Here is a 20,534-nt window from a genome sequence, read left to right as displayed (position 1 = left end):
CACATGGTCTGGAATATCCCTTTGGCCAGTTTGGGTCACCTGTCCCAGCTGTGTCCCTTCCCAGTCTCCCAAGCATCCCAAATTTCCTTGCCAGTGTGGCTGCATGAAAGCAGAGCAGGCCTCAGCTCTGTGCAAGCCCTGCTCAGCAATAACAAAAAAAACCCTATATATTATCAACTCTGTGTTCAGCAAAAGTACAAAACACAGCCCCATTTTAGCCACTCTGAAGAAAATTAACTGTACTCCAGCCAGAACAAACACAGGAATCTACCAACTCTCTGGGCAACATGTTCCAGTGTATCATTGCCCTGATCACAAAAATAAATTCTTATACCTAATCTACCATCCTTCAGTTTAAAAACCTTATCCCTTGTCCTATCACTGCTCTGTTAAAAAGTCTGTCCCCATCTCTCTTACAAATCTCCTTCAAGTATTGGAAGGTGAAAAGGAGCCTTTATCCTCTTCAGCAGCTTCCCCATAAGCCTAACGATAGTTTAGTTTTTTTTAACATATGGTCTGCCTCAAGAAGTAGAGGGCAAAACATCAAATATAATGAAAAGGGAGCTTTCTTTCTCATTTATGTGACCTGAGAAAGGCAGTGAAAACAAAATTACATTTGACTGAAGAGAGGGTAATAAGATCTTCTGGTTACAAGTGGAGTGGGAATTCTCTATGCCCTGCCCTGATAAGGGCAATTAGGAAGGCATTATCACAATAAAACCAAGTGTTCTCCAATAATCAGGTGCAATTCTAGTGTGTGCTGGTGCTGACAGATCACAGTCTAACGGCAGAGGCAGATAAGCTGTTGTCTGAGCAACATCTGAATAAAGATTTTCTTTAGAGAATTTGAACTAGAACATACACCAGTTAAGGAGATAGTTTAGAAAAAGACTTAGCTAGTAAGGACAAAAAAAAATGGGACAAATGTAGAAATTATTGTCATAAATATACATTAAAAAGTTCATAAAGTAGATGTCTTCAACAAAGCTTTATCTTTACTCATGAGATTGCCTATGCTTCTGAGGTACTATAGTGCAAGGAGTGCCAAACACTTTGAGCTGTCTGAGAAACAGTTTCTTCCTGGCCAGAAGGTGTTCTTTCTGCATTAATTTTCCTTTTGAAAGAGTTTGTTAATTTTTATAGTTCTCTTGAATAGAGAGATGCAACTCATTTTTAATGATACCTAGAGGAAATTGTCCCTGTTCATGGGAGGGGGGCTGGAAGTAGATGACCTTTGAGGTCTCTTCAAACCCAAATCATTCTATGATTCTGTGACTCGATGATAAATATTAAAAAAAACACAGTTAAACTGTTCATAATGCCTTTTCCAGGTGGTTAATAAACCCATGAGAAGACTGCAGCTAGCACAGCATTTTTGGTATCAAGATACTAAAACTAAAGAGATTTTTTTGCCATCTATGACAGCTGTACAAAACCTGGCAGATGATTTATGACCAAATTAGCATGCTAATAAAGCACTATCCAATCATCCTTTCCATCATGTACCTATTCATCATCATAGCTTAAGTGAAATTATGGCTCTTGCACACTATTCTCTAGGACAAGGCACATATGTCTCTCAGGACACAGGACACATCTTCAGGAGAAAACATAATGCCTTAGAGACCCACATACTGTTTTCACAAGCTCTGCTTCCCTCCTTTTGCAAGATTATAGCTTTACCATCCACATGGTTTTTCATGGCTGTGGAATTACTGCTTAAGTTTTGCAGTTGTGTTTATAGCTGTCCTCCCAGTCTTTCCTCCAAAGAAATTGAGACTCTTCCATGAATAAGAATTCCTCTTCCCCTCCTGACCCTGCAACTCCTGCATGAGAGATGACAGGAGCAAAGACTCAGATGTCAGCTTCCAAAACCTATCAATTTTCAAACTAAAGATTCAACTCTGACTTCTGTGTCAAGAATATTCATTTTTCATACTCTTTACAGCACTCAAGATGTGCAACCAAACCTGCTCTTTTGCATATTAATCACATAAGAGCCATGTGTGTAGTGGAAGAACTAAACCCAAATTTGAATAGAGAAAGGACTCTGAAGGCAGGCCAACAACAGCTGCTGCAGTTACTGACAAGGCAAAACAGAATTAAATAGGTCAGTATTTTGCATAAAAAACATACCTCCTACTCAAGGTGAAAAAGTGCAGCTCAAGTGCTTCATGAAGCAATTTCTTTATCAATATTAGTCTTAATATTGATAAAGACAGGAATATTCCTGTCTTTTTTCAGTTAATATTCCTTAAACAGGAATAGATTCAAGGAGTACTACACTAATGAACAGTGAGCATAGCTGTTGTCTTGATACCAAATTTTAATGCAAAATACAGAGGCAGAAAGAAATTAAATAAGAATGTGAAAATTCATAGGAATACAAAAATAAGAACAGGAAAGGTAATAACTATGACATCACAAGAAAAACAGATAGACTTCACATTTTCAGAAGAAGGAAACTTTTCCATAAGTAAATTATTCTGGTGAGCTACCAGGAAACAGTATCATTTCAGAGAAGCTAAAGCATAACCTGCAAAGTCCTTGCTCCTCCTGACTAATTTCTAACACCTTCAAAAGCCCCATTGATTTCAATTAGTGATATCCTAAGGAGCTCCAGAGGGAAGAGCTGTATTAGGTGATTATCGGGAGCTAGTCGTAATAATTTGTTTTCTCCAGTCCTCTGTGTTTCATAGAAGAGAATGACAGGAAGACATTTGTGAAGAGAATACACTGACATTGCTGGATTAAATATTTGTGTTTCCACACCCACGTTGTGCATGATTCCTATAGGCTTTGCTAATCAGAAAAATGAAACAGAAAAACATAGGTGAGCATTCTGTTGGCCTCAAAGGGTCTTTTGTACGAGTCTAAAGGAATAAACCTGTCTTATTCTTAAGGTGCAGATTACTTAGCAGCAGTTTTAATGAGAGGCAGACGTATTTATTTGTTTAATGTACATGAGTCAGATTTGAGAAAAATATTTAATGATATTTGTATAAAAATTAAGATTTTATTAACCCCAAAATAATCAAGACGTTGAACTGAAAGTGTACTAATGTCAAGCTTTTACATCAGGTCATTAAAAAAATGGCATAACTATAAAAGATAATTATTATTACATTTTTTTTGTTTTCTTTTCAGTAAGAAATAATTACAAATACATAATAGGCATCAAAATCTCCTTCTCTTTCCCCAGAATATAATAAAACAAAAATGACAGCACAAGAATACATGAGTTAAACTTCTGTGAGCATTTTTAAGAAGCTTCAAAAGTCTAGTAAAGGCTCTTGGTCTGGAATTAATAGTAATGAACTCTATCCTAAACATAACAGATAAGATCAAAAGATGAAGGTATAAGCTAAAACAATGAGAAAAAGCTATTACTGTAGTGCAAAGGAACAAGAAGGGATGCATTCAGGTTTGTTTTTCAAAAGGGTATTCAGAATGCAGGCAGAAAACCCCTGTATTTTATTCAAAGTGAAAAAGATACCACAGCAAGGGTTTGAGAAATATAACTGGAACAGTAGGAGAAGAGAATGAACTGCTGTGAAATAAAACACAAGCTCAGATTCTGTGGAGGTCAAAGTCTCACATTTGTCAGTATGACACAGCTCTATGATAATTCTCATGACATCCACTAAAACCTCTCAAAATGATGATAAACCTCCTTATCACTAGCCATTTTAATTATCAGTCTGGTGGTAATTTTGGGCTGCTTTTTCTTCCAAGCTCTGTCCATCATGTAAACAATGCTCTTGCTGTCATAGCAATTAATTTTTAATTAGAAAATATTAAAACATACTATTAATTTGCTTAAAGTTTTATGTAGTTTTTTAGAATTACAATCACAATTCCAATCCCAGATCAAGTAAAAGTCATACAGAAGCAATTCAGTGAGTGAAATGGGCAGTGGTCTCTCCTTCCAGTGCAACTTGTCTTAAATAAATTGCATAGACAGCTACCACGAAAAACCTGTTAGCATTCAAAGAGGAGCCTCCTCTCACTAATGCAAGTCTCAAGTCTCAGAAAGTCTGGAATGTTCCCAGCTGCCTTATATCCAAAGATATAAATAACTATGCAGAGATGTTCTTATCACACTGAGATTTGAGGGTACATGAAAACAAACACCAACTTTTGCCTGAAAATTCTAGGTTTTGCTGTGATTTTACTAGCTTTATTCCTGCAAGAAAAAAAAAATCTGTGAATAAAAGAGCAAGAGACATTCAATTATTGTGTCTGACACAATATTTAGGTAACATATGTTGAGAGTAGTCACATTTATTCTTCTGTTAGGAATCAAGTTTATTTCTTAGGTCTACAGATGACTTTCAAATGGTTTCACATTACAATTGGAAGATGACTGACCCTAAAATATGATATGCACCTATGGTCACTGTGGCATGTAGATGAGGCAAAGATGTGGCATTTCAGGGTATTACTTCACGTTAAACAAACTCCAGCTAGACCCTCAATTAGGTCTCCAGAAAGTTTGTTCTCCAGCCACCAGAGAGGAACACACTCTTTAACAATTTTTTATACCTTAGTTTCTTTCATATATGTTTTTCTGTAAGTTTTAGATGTGAAATTAGAGATACAATTTTTCTCTATATCCTACAGGCAGTGAACACCTGTGGACACAGACATGGGTCTTTGCAGTGTGCGCAGTGTACAAGCTTTGTGTTGATTTAGTGCAAATATCACAAAAGAAACATCTTTGATTGAAAGCACAAAAGGATCTCAGGGAGCAGCAAAGACTAAGGTAGACGTGAATATATTGACAGTCATCTTCCTACCTATCTACATTTATTGCCTGAATCCCACTGCTTCTGAGATACATTCTTTTAAACACAATATCATTAAAATAAAAGGGCTGAATTAATTGATTTTTATTACTCATTCATTTATGAATGAATGAATTTTATGATGAAAACTAACATCTGCAAATTACTATAAACCTCTAGTGGCACAATGGAAAAACTCAATGTGAGATCCTTTTGAGCTCCTCTTATTGCTTTTTTTTTGTCAGCTTTATAATTACCAGTTTCTTAACTCATGCAATCACCTTTTGCTGCTTTCAACCTATTGAACTGATCATGTTATTGTTGATTCTGTTTTGTTCATAATGACCAGTCCTGATAGGAAAACAATTTTATTTCAGAAACAGGTCCAATCTATAGCTGATTTATGAGGAAGATCTGGCTTTTGGGGCAACATCAACATTTGGATGATATTATTCTATTTCAGTTACAGATTACCCAAAACTTGATTTGAATAAGGGGTAGTCAGCAAATAATTCAGTATTATAGTTAAGAGTTTACGTACAAGAGATACTTTATATTGTCACAAAAAAAGGCACCCTTCATTAAATATTGCAATTTATCTGCTTTTCTTTCTAAATCAGAAGTCGACATCCACTACTAGTATTAATGCACGTATTTTCACTGAATTTCAGGAAACAACTGAATTAAAGCAAATCCAGTTCAGAACTGGACTGCTGAAAGAATTTACATTAAAATGACAAGTATGGTATGAAATATTACTGAAGTTTACCAAAGACATTTCAGCAGTAAGTTACAAGCTTCAAGTGAAATTTAAAATTCAGCATGTTAAAAGTGCTGTACTTAGAATTTTTTTATTTTTTTTTACACTGGGTTGACAATTCTTTTACATTCTAATCAAATATCAGGAAAAGCCCAATGAGCAAACAAAATTGCCAAATTCTATAGTCAATTAGATGAAGAAAGTCAATATGTTTACAGAGTGTGCAAGGATACACTTGACAGTACATCAAAAGCAGCATATTTGTGTATAGAGTAACAGAGATTCACAAGGGACATTAATTAGAAATTTCATCTTGGTTGCTTAATAAAGAAATTCAGCATGAATCATTCTTCTCTGGTCAACTGGTCTTTGCATACCTTTTTAGTTGAATTGACTGTTCACTGCAGAGGGATTGGACCAGATGGCCTTTAAAGGTCCCTTCCACTCCAAATAGTTCTATGATTCTGTGATTTTGGTTTTTGAAAAGAAACGTATTTATTTTCTTCTGCCTTCTCCAGGCCCCAGTAATGAGGTGAGTGACTAATAAAATATTCCACACCCAAAGTTGCAGTGGTCTTGAATATGAAAGTATTCTGACCAGTCTGGACAAAATCTATGCCAGTTACACAGTGATCTTGGCTACTAAGAGGCTAACTTAATGCATAAATTCCTTTGGAAGCTGCTAACAAGAAGAATTTTTCACTGTCAGTTTAGCCAAGTGAATCTTCATTTCCCACAGAATTACATAAATTAGCTATAATAGGTTCAAGAAAATGTCATTCTATCCTCGTGTCACGTCTCCTAAAATAATTGCCATGAGATATAGAGGAAAAAGTATCTGACAAATGCAAGAATATAATTATACTTTGCCTCATTTGTTGCAATAGGAAGAGGTGATCATGGGGACAGTAATAAAGACCAGAGCTTTCTGGTCATTGTTTGATTACCATCAAGAGAACTGCTTGGGCACAGCCTTAAAAATTGCCCTGAGCACTGTAACTGATAAGGAATGGAAATATGAGAGTTAGGGAATATTTCAGGGAACTTGTGTGAAGTTTCTGATGAGTTTCCAGAAAGGGTTTGTGGGACTGTGTAAAATATTTGTATAAAAATGTTTAGGGAAAGGGCCAAAGATGAGGAAAGAGAAGGCTGTAAGTCACAGGCCCATAGCTGTATATGCCAGTAATTTGCTACTGGTCAGATCTGCACATCTGCTGGATTTGGCTGGCTCCGCAGAACCTTTAACAAGAACGTCTGTTGTAATTCTATGATCTCTTTCTGGAGTGGTGACAGACAGAACAGGTACAATAACTGCATGTTTAAAAGGCACGATTTTCTTCTCTCCATATCTTGAATATATCTGTGCTGAGTTCCACCTGTCATTTTATCTGTCAGTCACTCAGCATCACAATGTCCTTCCGTGACACTGCAATAGGTTGTCATTTTTCATACCCCAGATAACTTTGTGCATCTGTACATTTTGCTGCACTGAGAAAGCTGACAATCAATTCCATCTCTTAATTTCTAATGGGCTACTTATCTATGTAGTGATCATTCCTATAGTCCCAGGAACACCAAAGTTTCTTTGAGAATCTTTTCAAGCCACTACTCAGAGAAGAGATGCCACCCAGATTCTTCTTGATCACATTGCCTGTGATTAATTCAACCAACTGACAGATTTGTGAAGTATTTTGCAGGAGCCATATTGACACTTCTCCAACAAACTTATCCGTTTCCTCATTACAGTCTGTATCCTCACTTCTCTCCTTCCCTTCCTCTGCCCTTCCTCCCTTCTTCTGAATCATCTTCTGGTGATTTCGTCTTATGTCTATGTTCATTGACAACTTGGCAGTCTTCTGTCATAGTTCATAGACTTTCTTATTCTCAAAATATGCTCCAATTATTTTTAATATTCTTCCTTATTCCTCTGGAGTTCTCCCCTGAAAACTCTTCCCTTGACTGAGATAAAGTTGCTTAGTAGTATAAACACCCTTGACTTTGGGAAACCCTGGACCTCTTGCGCACTCAAATTCTGAGTACTTTCATACTTTTTGTTTTTAAACTTCCCTCTGGAAATTTAAATCTGGACAAAACTAATCCTCCTGTTTATATTTTCACCAAAATTAAACAATCAACTTGCAGAATGTTGATCCAAATATTTTACTTATAGCAAGATTATAGATGAATCAGTTAGCTAAAGCAGGCCCAAGACAGGGTTAGCTGTTCTTACATTATGACCCAACGAACGAAAAAAAGAAAAATCTTGTTAGAACCAGAAGAGTTAGACCTTAATATTAGGAATAATGTGCATTGCCTAACAAGTGTTTTAGAAATTAACGTTTCTCTTCGGCACAGAATTTCTAACAGCATTTGTCTCTGCAGAAAAATTAGCCAAGTCTGATAGTGGCATTCAACAGCAGGATCTTGTCATGCACTATTGCAAGAGAAGTCTTTATTATTCCCCCAGTTATGCTAATTTAGGGGGGGTTCTGTTTTAACTGTGGAAACACTTCCAGTTTTGTACTGCCAATTAAAGATATTAGAAGAGGATAGGTAACCCACTATTTCATTCTCCATGAGTAGCACACAATTCACTGTTCTGTTTCAGTCATTGCTTTCCAGGCCTCTTTCTGTAACTCCATCCTATGCTGAATTTCACCTTGTCCACATCTCCTGTTAATTCTTCCATTTGATTGCCTATAGTCTAGCAATTGCTTTATAAATGCTTTATACACCGGTACGTTAAACTGACCACTCTCTGTCACATCTTTCATTAGGTACTAATTGGATTGCAACACAGTTTTTGCTGTTATCAATATTAGCACGGTCTTCCTCATTGATCTTTCATTTTCTTCTTAATGATATTACTTCATCCACTGTCACATTTTAATTCCTCTTAGTTTTATTGGAGGTTTTATGTCCTTTTTAAACTAAGCTCCTTGATCAGCCATCATGTAGTTTGGCTCTGCCATGCTCCATTATCCCGCAGTACTCCTTTGGCTGCAATCAGAGGCAACTGATGCAAAGAAGTTTAATGTAAATTTTAATGATCTAAGAAGCTTGAATTAGGTGCTTTTGAAATCCAGGTACTGACTAAGCTAAACACACCACAAAAGATGACAGAATGGTTTACAAAAATAAAGGGACAATCTTAGTATTATTTAAAACTGTGTAATTGTTCTCAGGTTGAAAAGAGACTGCTTCAGAAATGCAATACTGAAGTTTAGTCCATTTTTTTCTTCATTGCAAGGGCTGAGAAAGCTGGGTAATGAGGATTAACATGGGACACATTATTTCATGTTAGCTGTGGCAATGAAAGTCTGTAATCAGGAGGTATTTGAAATAGAGACTAGACCAAGCACCAATGAAGTTAAGAGGAATGTTTCTACTGAATAAATATTTAGATTGGTCTGTAATAGTCAGAGTTTGATGCAGCTGGTAATGAAAGTAATGCTGATTAAGGGAAATAGAAGCCAGTTAAAATGTTTCTCACCTGACCTTCTGTACATCTTAGTGTTCTGAGGTCTCAAAAATGTCAGAATAAGGATATGCACAATATTAATGATAGAGGGCTGGCTTTCCTGTTCAAGTTTCCTAAAAAATAGCAGGAATCCTCTGCAGGGTTTGGCAATTGAGAAATGTATTACTTTTAACACTAGAGGTTCAAGTAAGAGTTCAAGTTTTACTTTCAAATTTATTTCATAGTCTCTTGAAAAATAGTTCTAAATTGTTCACTGTTTTTCTGAGGGATCAGACTGAAGAACAATATGTGACATTAATGATGAGGGTTGTAGAGAATCAAAGAGAAAGAGAAAACCCGAAACCTACTTGAGAAATGATGTCTTTTCAGAATCCCCAAGAATACTACTCTGAAGTATGAGATTTGCTCTTGAAGTCAATGCAGCAATTCTGCTAGGAGTCCAGGTCTCAGTTCCCATGCTTATTTAGCTTTCTCTTACACACAGCAGATGTTGCTGTGAAGTGTGCTCTTCTCATAGAAGGGGAGTCCTTCAGTAAAGAACTTTTTTAGGTTTAAAGTCTTCAGCTGTTTTTTCAGTACGAGATGTATGCAGTAGAGAAAGCTTTGGAAAGAAAACTGCTTTGAATCGGAAGTAAATTTAGGTAATTATAAGTTTCTTTCAAGAACTTGGGACTCACCTGTTCATACCTTAACATAACTTTTGGCCTAGCCCTTTACTGAAATCTCTTAATAAGAAGATGTAACAGTTCCAACCAGTAAATGGCACAGTTAATTAAATTAAAATGCATTTTCATTTACCAAGATATCTTCTTTATTAATTAGTCCTGAAAGGTTATTTTCCTTTCACATGTTTTAGTTGTGAAGGAAACCTGTAAAATAATCCTGACAGAAGAGAAAAGATATTGAAAAGGTAAAAAAATAAGAAAGCTAGAAACATGATTTTTTGATTTGCAAAGTTATGTCTTGGGCCTAAAAAATAGTTTGTGAAGATGACAGCACAAGGCAAATTATGGGTTTTTTTCTGCCACAAAGCCAGGATTAAAGCTGTGAAAATAGTTTTAAAAAATTCATTCCAACCATGCTGCATACCAAGCGGACATGAAAAATTTATCTTATGGCTATAAGCTACACATATAAATAATCTGATACTCCTTTTAGAATAAGAAGCTGCAGAATATTATGAAAAGACTCTTTGTTGTGATCATGACAAATATATTGTGGGGTTTGCTGACACCTTCAGAGCCAGCACACTGACTTTTTACAGATGTATTTTGTTGTGACAACCTGAGTCACAAACTAAAGAAAAATGGGTTCCTCCAGGAAACGTCCTATGACCCTCTAATCCCTTCCAACCTGCTCCAGTTCAGGAATTCCAGCATTTAACTCTTGTGACTGCTGTCTTCTGCAGTCTGTCCTCCCATATCTTCTCCCACCATGCCCTACCAACCTTTCTCCTCATCATCATTTAAACTGCTCCCACAGTTCCTGGCTGGTGAAGGCATCCTGCTCCTGGTCACATCTAAAAAGGAATCACTGAGATCCTGATGGGCTGATTGGCACCAACTCAAGTTTAACAGCAGCTATTCCTCTGCTGGGTGAGGGAAGAGGGGACAGCAGCAAGCTGAACAGAAATCTCTCTCCTCCTTCTGCCTTCCACAAGAAACTAAAGGAGCACAAAAGCTTTGTGATATCTACTGAACCATCACATATGGCTGGAATTATTCAGTCAGCTCCTAAGTTCTCTGGGAAATGAGGGGAGAAGATAAAGGAACAGAAATAGTATGATTTTAAAAGCTCATTTTCTTTAGAAAGCAAGGTTAAGAAAATATATAATTGTGCTCTCAACTATGGTGTTTCTAAGTAGATGATGAATATTACAGCCAGGTTTTCTTTTGTGAGTAGATTTTGCAGAACCTAGATAGTAAAGAGAGCATCCAAACATCAGTGGCTAACTGTTCTCAAATGTGACATCTTTTGAGGTTTACTGTATTATTTTGGCATTGACTGACCTAAAACTGCACACTTTATGCACAACAGAGAGAAATGTTGGATACCAAAGGGCTATTTAATCTAGTGGAGAAAGGCATAACAAGAATCAGTGGCTGGAGCTTGCAGCTAGACATATTCAAACTTATAATGAGGCAATTTTTTAATTGCAGTGGTGATTAACTATCAGAGCCATCAAGTAAAATTATGATATTTCCCCAGTTCTTGAAATCCTCAAAACTGACAGATGTTCTGGGACAAGCTTGAGCCCATTACCAGTTATCTGGCTTACTACAGAGCTTAACTAGGTGAAATTGTACTGCTGGTACAATTGCTGGGGTTATATTTAGCACAGTCTGAGTGATCTAGTGATCTCTGTTGGCCTTGGAATGTATGAACTGATGAAGTAAAGCTGACATAAAAAGCTGGAATTTGCAAACAGGCAGAGTTGAGGGAATAGAGGATGTTTCAGTTTGGTTGTTCAACAAAGAGAAGAGTGGCTGCGCTGACTGAAACACATTTTATGCAGAATTTAAGCAGTACTTAAAAGGAATGAGAAAGGAAAATAAATCGATTAATCCAAATACTTTGTTTCATTGTCAGATTATTTTTCTTTTCATTGTGGACAATTATTAAAATAATAAAATTTTCCTTCAAAACACTGAGATTAAAAAAAACTTGTATATAAAAATTTATTCACAACAAAAGTTGTGATGACTTGGCTGCAAAACTGCAATTAATATCTGGTCATAATTCCCTTTTTGCTGAATATACAGTTTTATATACACTCTATACAATCAGGGAAGCATCAAAAAGTATATTGATAAGAAAGGTTACAGATGTAGCCATAAATATTAGCATGGCATGTCCTGATTGAGAAAGAAAAGGTGGATTGACAGTTAGAGATTACTCTAGGGTAAACTAGAAAATGGTTAGTATGACCATTAAGAAAAGGTGCCCTACCATAGATTAAAAGTAACGCTAGTTTTAAATAAAACCTTGATAATATTTTTCACGTAGTTTCCAATATGAAATTAAAGAAGACAGAGGTGAGGGCAAGGGTGGAGTTTATTCAGATTAACACATGTATAAAAATTTATAAAAATTAATCCAATCTTCTTAATAAGTGTCTAACCAATATTTTTTCAATCAAAATTAATCAAAATAATACTTGCAAGACATTTAACAATTGTTTGTCATATTTTCTTAATTTATCTATAACTTTCTACTAATTTATGTTCAAAAACTTTGCCCAGGACAGGGTAGATTTTTCTACTAAAACAAGGTATTTCGACACCAAGGTGACGAGTGGCTTTTTTTTACCTGTCTTCATTCTGTGGCTTCCCTGGGGCAGTGGTACAATATCCCATGGTTCCCCTTCTGCCACTGACCTTCCTATATGGGCAGCTGCATTTCTCCAGGTATCTTCAAGGATAAACAGTCAGCTTTATTTCTTGAGAGTAAATAAAGAATATCAAGGACCATGAGCAAGGTCCAAAACCTGCCCATTTAGCTACTCTACCTATAACAGTCTCTCAAGAAATTAATCAGAAGTGATCAAACGTGTAGATTCACCAGCTCGCTGCCTTGAGACTTTGACATTGTGCAGATACAGCGTGATGTATCCTGTTTGTTGTCGGAGCCAAATTTAAAACCAGTCCTCTTACGTCTACTTCTCCTCAGTAGCAACAAGAATTGTTTTCCTGTATTCACACAGAACTGAATTCTCAACAGAAACCACAGCACATCAGTACGCAGTTTCATGAGGCATCATAAGACAAGGCTCTGTTTGAACATGTCAGCTGTGCTTGTTTTCTTCACAGATTTTGATTTTGCTTATCCCTGTGTTGTACACACTACAAACCTAACACTTTAAATTCCTAATAGCTTTTAGGCCATTGGTGAAAGTGTTTGCAGATTAAAATGAAGTAAAAATGGCAAGGAAAAACAACAATTACTACAGAACTGAGAGAGGTGGTATATGAATTAAAAACAAAAAGGAAAAATTCTACTGTCTAGTAATGTAGGATATTTTCCTACTACTCGTTTTGCATCTCTTACCTTTTAATCTCATAAATATATAGAAAAAATGCAATTAAAATTTTACCTAATGCTTAAACTGAGAAATTGCACTCTACATTACATTAATATTTTCTCATAATTTTCCAAGAGAAACACATGCAGACACAGAAAAACACACATACATACAAACTGAGCATCAGAAACCTTTTAGTTACCCTAAAGAGGATCTTTTGTACATTCTTATTTACAGAGAATAGTGGGTCCTAAATTTTTTACTATTATTATTTTTCACATCTGAAAAAAAATGTCAAAAATCATAAAGCTGGATTAAAAATTCCCACAATATATGTTGTCTTCTGTGATTACTCACAAATGTTAACAAGACATCATGAAGACCCTTGTTAGGGCTCAGTCCTGATAGCTTTAGATGAGTTTAGTTTTGTCTTCTTCTTATACAAGATTCCAACTTCATGTATTACTTTTCTGGTTCCAAGTTCAGCACTGACATTGACTTTCTTCTGAGTACCTCGTCATTCTGCTGTCACAGATCACTTGAGGCTGCCCCTTCATTCTTCATGTCATCATCAAAACAATGATTTTTTTTTTTCCTTTCAGTCCTCAGAAAAGACCCACAAGCAATGATGACCTTGCATTACATATAACCTTAACTAGAAGTTCACTTAGAAACACTCATAGAAAGCTTTCTTTTATTATTGGAGCTAGCCACTGGCATCTTTTTGTCATTAGTGAAATCTATCAAATCTTACTAAAACTGTGCCTAAAGTGGGAAGGGAGTGTTTCAGATGCTACAGAGCCAAGTTTTGAGAAGAAAATTGCAGTTTTCTGTGAGAGCACTGAGATGAAAATCACACTGAAAATTTCCCGATTATTTCTGTCAGTGCGTTTAACCTGATACACTGCAGAAATTAACCAAATTAGTCTAGAGAAGCATTAAACCAAGGTAATAAAGACTTGAGATACATGTAAATGTCCTTCTTTTGGAAGATGATGTTAATACTGCAGAGAAAGAAATCTGCCTGTAATGGATCTCACTGTCAAATGAACTGCAAGACTAACTGGTAGCCACCTTTTTAAAATCAGCCTTTCCCTAGGAAATGCTCCACCATTTTGACTGACAGCACTTCTTTCCCTAATGCAAAACATCAGTGTATACTCAAGTAAATTATTTAAATACCCCATGTTCTGCAGCCCCAAGATTAACTTGCTTTAAGATATTTACTTTATGAGATACTGCAAGCACAGTTTTGTCTGGGTCTTCTTCAGTGCTTATCCTGACCTCAGCAGATCAGTGTGCATGGAAATTGAGAGAGCCAAAATTTCCAATTATTTTTCCTTCACCTGTCTTAAACAGGCATTGTCCAGTTTGCTGAATGCAAACAGACACAACATGGGTGAGATACTCAATTTTTTTTTTTTCTCAATTCATCCTCTTAAACACTATTGAAATCATCCAGTAGTATAAAGAAAACTCTGCTCCATGTGCTAAGTCACTCTCTGTCCATAACCCCAGGCAGATCCTTTTCATCCACATGTAGTACAACTGTAGCTTGACACAGCTCCATAAAAATCACTAATGAGTTCCTGCTCATTCAGTTCCTTTATTTCAGGCTCCCTTTGATCTGCATTTAAAAAAAAACATTGGAGATGTTAAAATCAGACTATGTCTTTTTCTCCTGATCTGATACTCCCGTGACATACAGCACAACACAGCTCAAGGATCAACACTAAATCCACACCCCATGTTTGGTAGGATGCTTTACTTTGAGGACACCACATCAAGCTGGAATCAAACTGGGCAAGAAAAAATCTCTTGTGCCATAACTCTGTGGAACATGCAGACTTTGCAGCGTGCTCTGCATGTGTCAGCAAGTGCACCCACTGAGACTGGGATATCAGAGAATCGTAGAATAGCTTGGATCAGAAAGAATCTTTAATGGTCACCGAGTCCAATGCCCTTATACAGACTCTCTTCAGTCCGAGGAATTTTCTTCAGATATAAAATTAGGACAACTGTCTTCTATAAACCAATATGATAATGATTTAATCCAGCTGGAAGTAAAAACCTCAATTTCAGTACCTAATTTAAGTCAAACCACCTTTGATGCCACTACATGATCAGGGCTTTTTGGGTGGTAGTCTTCACAAAGAAACATAAGTTTCAGGGGATAACTTCTAACAGATATGTTTGATATTTCTTCAGAGGGTTACTTCAGCTGCTCAACTATTCCCATAGAACAAAAAATAATTACATGCTGCTTCAAATTGGGGTCTATGAGTGTGTTGTAAATCACAAAAATTAGTGGTTCAATACTTCATATAGACAAATGGATAGAGTTGGTTGGCCAAACCATTGTTTTTAACTGTTTTCCACAAGCATTCTACATTTTATTATCTCTCAATCATATAATCATACAACATGCAGTTTAGTTGATCAAATCTCTCTGGTAACTTCCTTGCATTATTTTGAAAATTGACTTTTTATTTTTTCCAGATTACACTTAATTTTCTGTTCATTTTGTCTCCAAGTTTAGAAGGTGACATTGTGTTCTGTAAGTACTGAATATGATTGAGTGGCTGCATTCTGCCCTAAAGATCATATTCTCAACATGTCTATGGGTGACGTGTCACACCCTTTGTGATTCCCAGCATCTTGTGAATCAGTATCATTTATTCTAGTATTTTAATGATTAGGTAGCCTGTGAAAAATATAGGAATACTTTTACCATGGTCATGTGTAATTTTTGTAAAATTGTAACTCCTTAGCCTTCTGAAAACACTCTCTGAATACTTGATGTGTGGTAACAAATGAAATTACATGATTCCACTATGTCAAAATAGTCTAAAACTAGAAGATGGCAGCTAGAAAATTATACTGGCCTAAGGATGGAAGGAGAAAAGTTTTTGCAAAAGGAGGAATACAGCCATTTTTTGCTAGAAAATATTTTTTTCCCTAGCAGATTCAGGAGCTGTCTGAGCTGCCTGAAGCAGAACATATACCTTCAGAGATACAAAAGCATCTGAATGTTCTTGAATGAAGTCAAATATACACGATACCCTCCCACCTAAGTACCAGGGTTTTCTAATTCATAGTCACTTGATTACTGACACAAACCCCAAAATTTCTGTTCAGTAAAAACACATCTCTTTGAGCAGTTCTTATCCCACACTCAAAATTGTTATTTTGTCTAAATTCAGAAAAAAAGAATAACCAGGAAAGGAGGAAAAGCATTGATTAAGGAAAAAGGCCAGAAAAAGGTCAGCCTGAAAGCATTCAAATATGCTCTAACAACTGTTACTGCAAAGACTCATACATCCAGACTCCTGCTTTTGAGTGTGACTAGTTGCCGGGATAGAAATGCAGACAGCAGTAAAGAGCCATACTCCTCATGGTAAAGACTTCCAGTTGCACAGTTTTGACACCAAATCTCAGTATTCCAGCTCACTGTTTTGGGGCACCTTGACCTGGCGTTACTGCAGTTTCCAAGAGCAAGTACAGTAGACAAAACTCATCCCTCAAATGGCAATTTTGTACCAATTCTGAGAAAGATAGCAGAAGAAAAAAATTTCTCTACCAGGAAAACAGACAGGCATCCTCAATTCTTCGTGTGCGTGAAAGAAGTATCTTGAATAACCCAGGAGCTATAGAGACACTCAATATGTTAACCATAATAAGCTTACAGGAACATTGTGTACTAACAAGTGCTATTACCGCTGTCAATACAAGGATGCCACATGAGAATAACAATGAGAAAAGAAGATGATATATCATTAGACTTAGGAAAAATTAAGGATGTTCAGTTTAATTTCTCCTGTGCTAAATCCTTTCAAAACTAGTGTTTGAATCAAATCTTTTCCTAGAGCAATGACAAGAAAAAGCCCAAAACCATATGAGTTTTCTGAGAAAAATGAGAATTAGTCTAGGACCAGAAAATATGAAATCAGGAAAAGTTTTAGACATTTTGAAAAATTAACCAATAGCAGCAGGTAGGCTTAGAATTAGAAAAAAAACCTCAATATTTGAGGAAATGATAAAACAAAGAATACAAGGAGCAACAATTTCACATAAGACAGGCAAGAAAAACCTGAATATATTTCGAAACAGCTTCACAGATATCGCCAAGAGAAATTAATGAAGGAAAATTGGAGGACAGGAACAGAAGAGGAAAAGAAAATTACAAATCTTAATAATAGAACCTGTCAAGAGAGGAATGAAAGTCAAGGTGCAATACTTATAACTTTATGCTTAATGAAATGGTTTGCAAGTAATGCATCACCTTTCCCTTAAACTCGACGAATGCTACGTGCTTGACAAGAAGAAATCCTGTGCGCAAGAAATCCTACAGCAAATGGCTGCAGAACAGCTGGGGTTTTTGTTTTCCTCTACTCCATAAAATTCATGACTGGTTTGTTCTCTGAACAAGAGTTCACAGTCCTGATCCATTCTTACCAATTTAACAAGATGATCAAATACCACATTCCTAATAAAATAATAATAATAATCTTTGCCCAGTCTAATGTGAGCATGGACGTTCTCTCCATCTACATAAATGCTTCATCATTTTTCATACCTAGTAAATTCTTGGCATCAGTGATATTTTGTGACAGACGGTTTAATGGATTAAAAAGTCCTGAAGGAAATGCTGTTTTTCAAAACATATAATTTAACTTTCAATTGTATTTACTGAATGGTAGTTGTCAAGCATATACTTTGCCTTGTCAGTCAGTATGATTAGTTGTGTGATGCTTCAGTGCTTTAGTGCATCTCTAATAAGCTATTACTTAGCAAAAAGAAAAGGAAAAAAAGTCTTCAGTGGTCTGGAAAAAATCATTATCTAGTTTTCTCTAAACCTTTGACACCATGCAGTCCGTAACTTCTGAATTGCAGTTTTTCACTTTCTGAAGCCTTTTGTCAATAGTAATTTTGATGAGGATTTAATATTTTCAAAATATTCACAGCTTCTTTTCAAATTGAAATCAATAACAAACATTAGAGAAGAGAGAGAAAAACAGCATTACACAATCTACCCTGCATTTTCTTTGAGAACAGAAACCTGTTTTATGCTGGATGGTGTCACTTAAGATTTTATAACAAACACTGGTAATCTTGTTAGCTACCAAGCACTGTGAATGGGTAGGCAGTATGGGATGTATATTTTCCTTTTTTTCCCCCTTTTTTAAATTTCCTTTTTTTAAATTTTTGTTTTGTTTTGTTTTGCCAGCACATGGTTAGTCTGGGAGCACTGCAGTATGACACAGACAGATTGAGGACTGCAGCCTTGAAACACCCTTAAACACATTGCACTTTTTTTATCTCTTCAAAAGCAAATTGTCTGTCTAATAAGCAACAGTAGATAATATATTTTATCAGTGGTGTGCTTTTAAGTTACTTTAATAACACAGAGGCAAATTGCATATTAGTTTACTGTTTGAAAGGTCTTTTCCTTTTCTGTTCTCTGTACAAACCTTCAGTGCAGGTAAAGATGCATATTTCATTTCTCCAGACAGATACCACTTTAAAAGGAGGTAAGTCTCATCCTGTCACCTAATGCAACTTGTAAAGCTGATTGGTTTTTTTAACCTATGCAAGTCTTACAGATCGGGTCAGGGTTTGTTGTGCATGGTGTTTGGTTAATTTGTTCATCGCTTGCTATGTCCTGTACTGTGTTTTCTCCATGGTGCAGGATAGCAGGGAGGAAGCCTTGTCCTGGCAGCTATTTTGAATCAAGTTGATCCCCCTGAACAGAGTGCAGGAGTTTGTCTATCATGGAAACTACTGAGCATGCCAAGAGTAAGCAGGCTCCCAGGGACAGAGCCAGGCAGAAAAAAACAGAGGTGACATGAAAATTCAGAGATGGAGACTGTTGGCAATGAGGAAACCTAGGGCCAGTCCTTCCAGTTACAGTGGAAAGACTTATCTTTAGGATACACAGACAACTATGCAGAATTCATTTTATGTAGGAAGTCCTTTAAAAGCAACCCTAAAGAGGAAGAAGCTGTCTGACAATTAACTGATGTACAACAAACTCTTCTTACCTTTGCTTTAGTCATTACCCTGAGTACTGGCTTAGTTAGCTCTTCATTAGTCTTGTTCACATTCAACTAAAATCTAGCTGAGATTCCAAGCTAGCTTCCATGTGATCTCTCCAAGAGGAAAACATAGACACAAATACCCTGTCCAGGTTAGGATCCCTGCAGACCTTGACTATTTTTAGCTAATTTTTAGCCCTGTGCCAAAGACAATCTGGCAAGGGGACATGAATTAGTCTTGATAGGTGTCAACTGACCACTGCAAGCTGAGACCTACGGGAAGCATGAAATGCACAAAAGTATTAACTCCTGTAATATGATTTAGGTAGGGGATACAGTTTCACCCATGCTGCAGAAAGGCCTGACCTTTTTATCTTTGGTGTAGAGGATTTAGCTCTCAATGGAGGTAGGCTTAACTGAAATCTTTTATTAATCCAAAATTCATACCTTGACATGGTTTTTTTCCTAGTGGAAAAAAAATGTTCAGCAGGAAAAAGTACTAAGTTAAAGACTGGTAGCTGAAGGCACTAAAAAAATCAAGCTTTTGTGGCTGCCTATGTCAGAGATGTTTCCATCAGATAAAAAAAAGGGCAAGAATTGTTCACTAATAATTTTTAGTGTCTTTTGGCCTCATTTTAAGACATGGTCTCTTCTTAATTTAAGAGAGAAGAATAGGACTTGCCAAGGAAAACAGAAATGCAGGGATTCACAGTTGAGAAATGTTGGCAGTATGTGTCCCTAGAAACAAACATTTTAATGAACACTTCAATAATGTTCCTATACTCAAAGCTTTATAAAAGGCACAGCTAACTCTGTGTCACAATTGTGATAATAAAATGCAGCCAAATAGAAACAGATTCAAATAACAGTTCTGTAAACATTAAAACAAATATAATATTTTTAGTCCTTTTTCTGAACCACGAAACAGACTGGAGATTCAGTTGATAAAAAGGACTAATTATCCTGACTCAAGGAATCCAAGGATACCTCAGGAAATGCACATTACAAAAAAGATGGTCTGACCATATGCATTCTGGCAAGGTCTGAGGTTTTTGGCTGATTTAACTGAAGGAACCATCATAATTATAACCCCTAAATAAAGTTAGGTAGTGTCAGGACAAATGTTATTGAAGCAGACAAAGGTCTAGATTGTGCTGTAAGGATAAAGCAGCAAGCAAATGAGGACACTGAGAAATATGATGGTGTGGCAACCGGAAATCATTTAAACTCCAGGAAGCAGAACCTGTGATTTCAGCTATCTTGGATTCAAAAAGAGTTTATAAATAAAATACAGAAGCTTGCCTGCTGCAGGCTCCTGGGATATCAGAATGCGAGAGCACTGCCACTCTATCGCAGAAAGGACATAACCATTGTGCAGAGGCACAAAACCTTCCATTCTTTTCAGACACATTTAGCTATTATCTGTACTGAAGTACTAACCTTTCTCACC

Source organism: Motacilla alba, chromosome 3 (assembly GCF_015832195.1).
Source record: "Motacilla alba alba isolate MOTALB_02 chromosome 3, Motacilla_alba_V1.0_pri, whole genome shotgun sequence".
Taxonomy (NCBI): domain Eukaryota; kingdom Metazoa; phylum Chordata; class Aves; order Passeriformes; family Motacillidae; genus Motacilla; species Motacilla alba.
The sequence above is the reverse complement of the archived record's forward strand: the minus strand, read 5'-3'. Positions refer to the sequence as shown.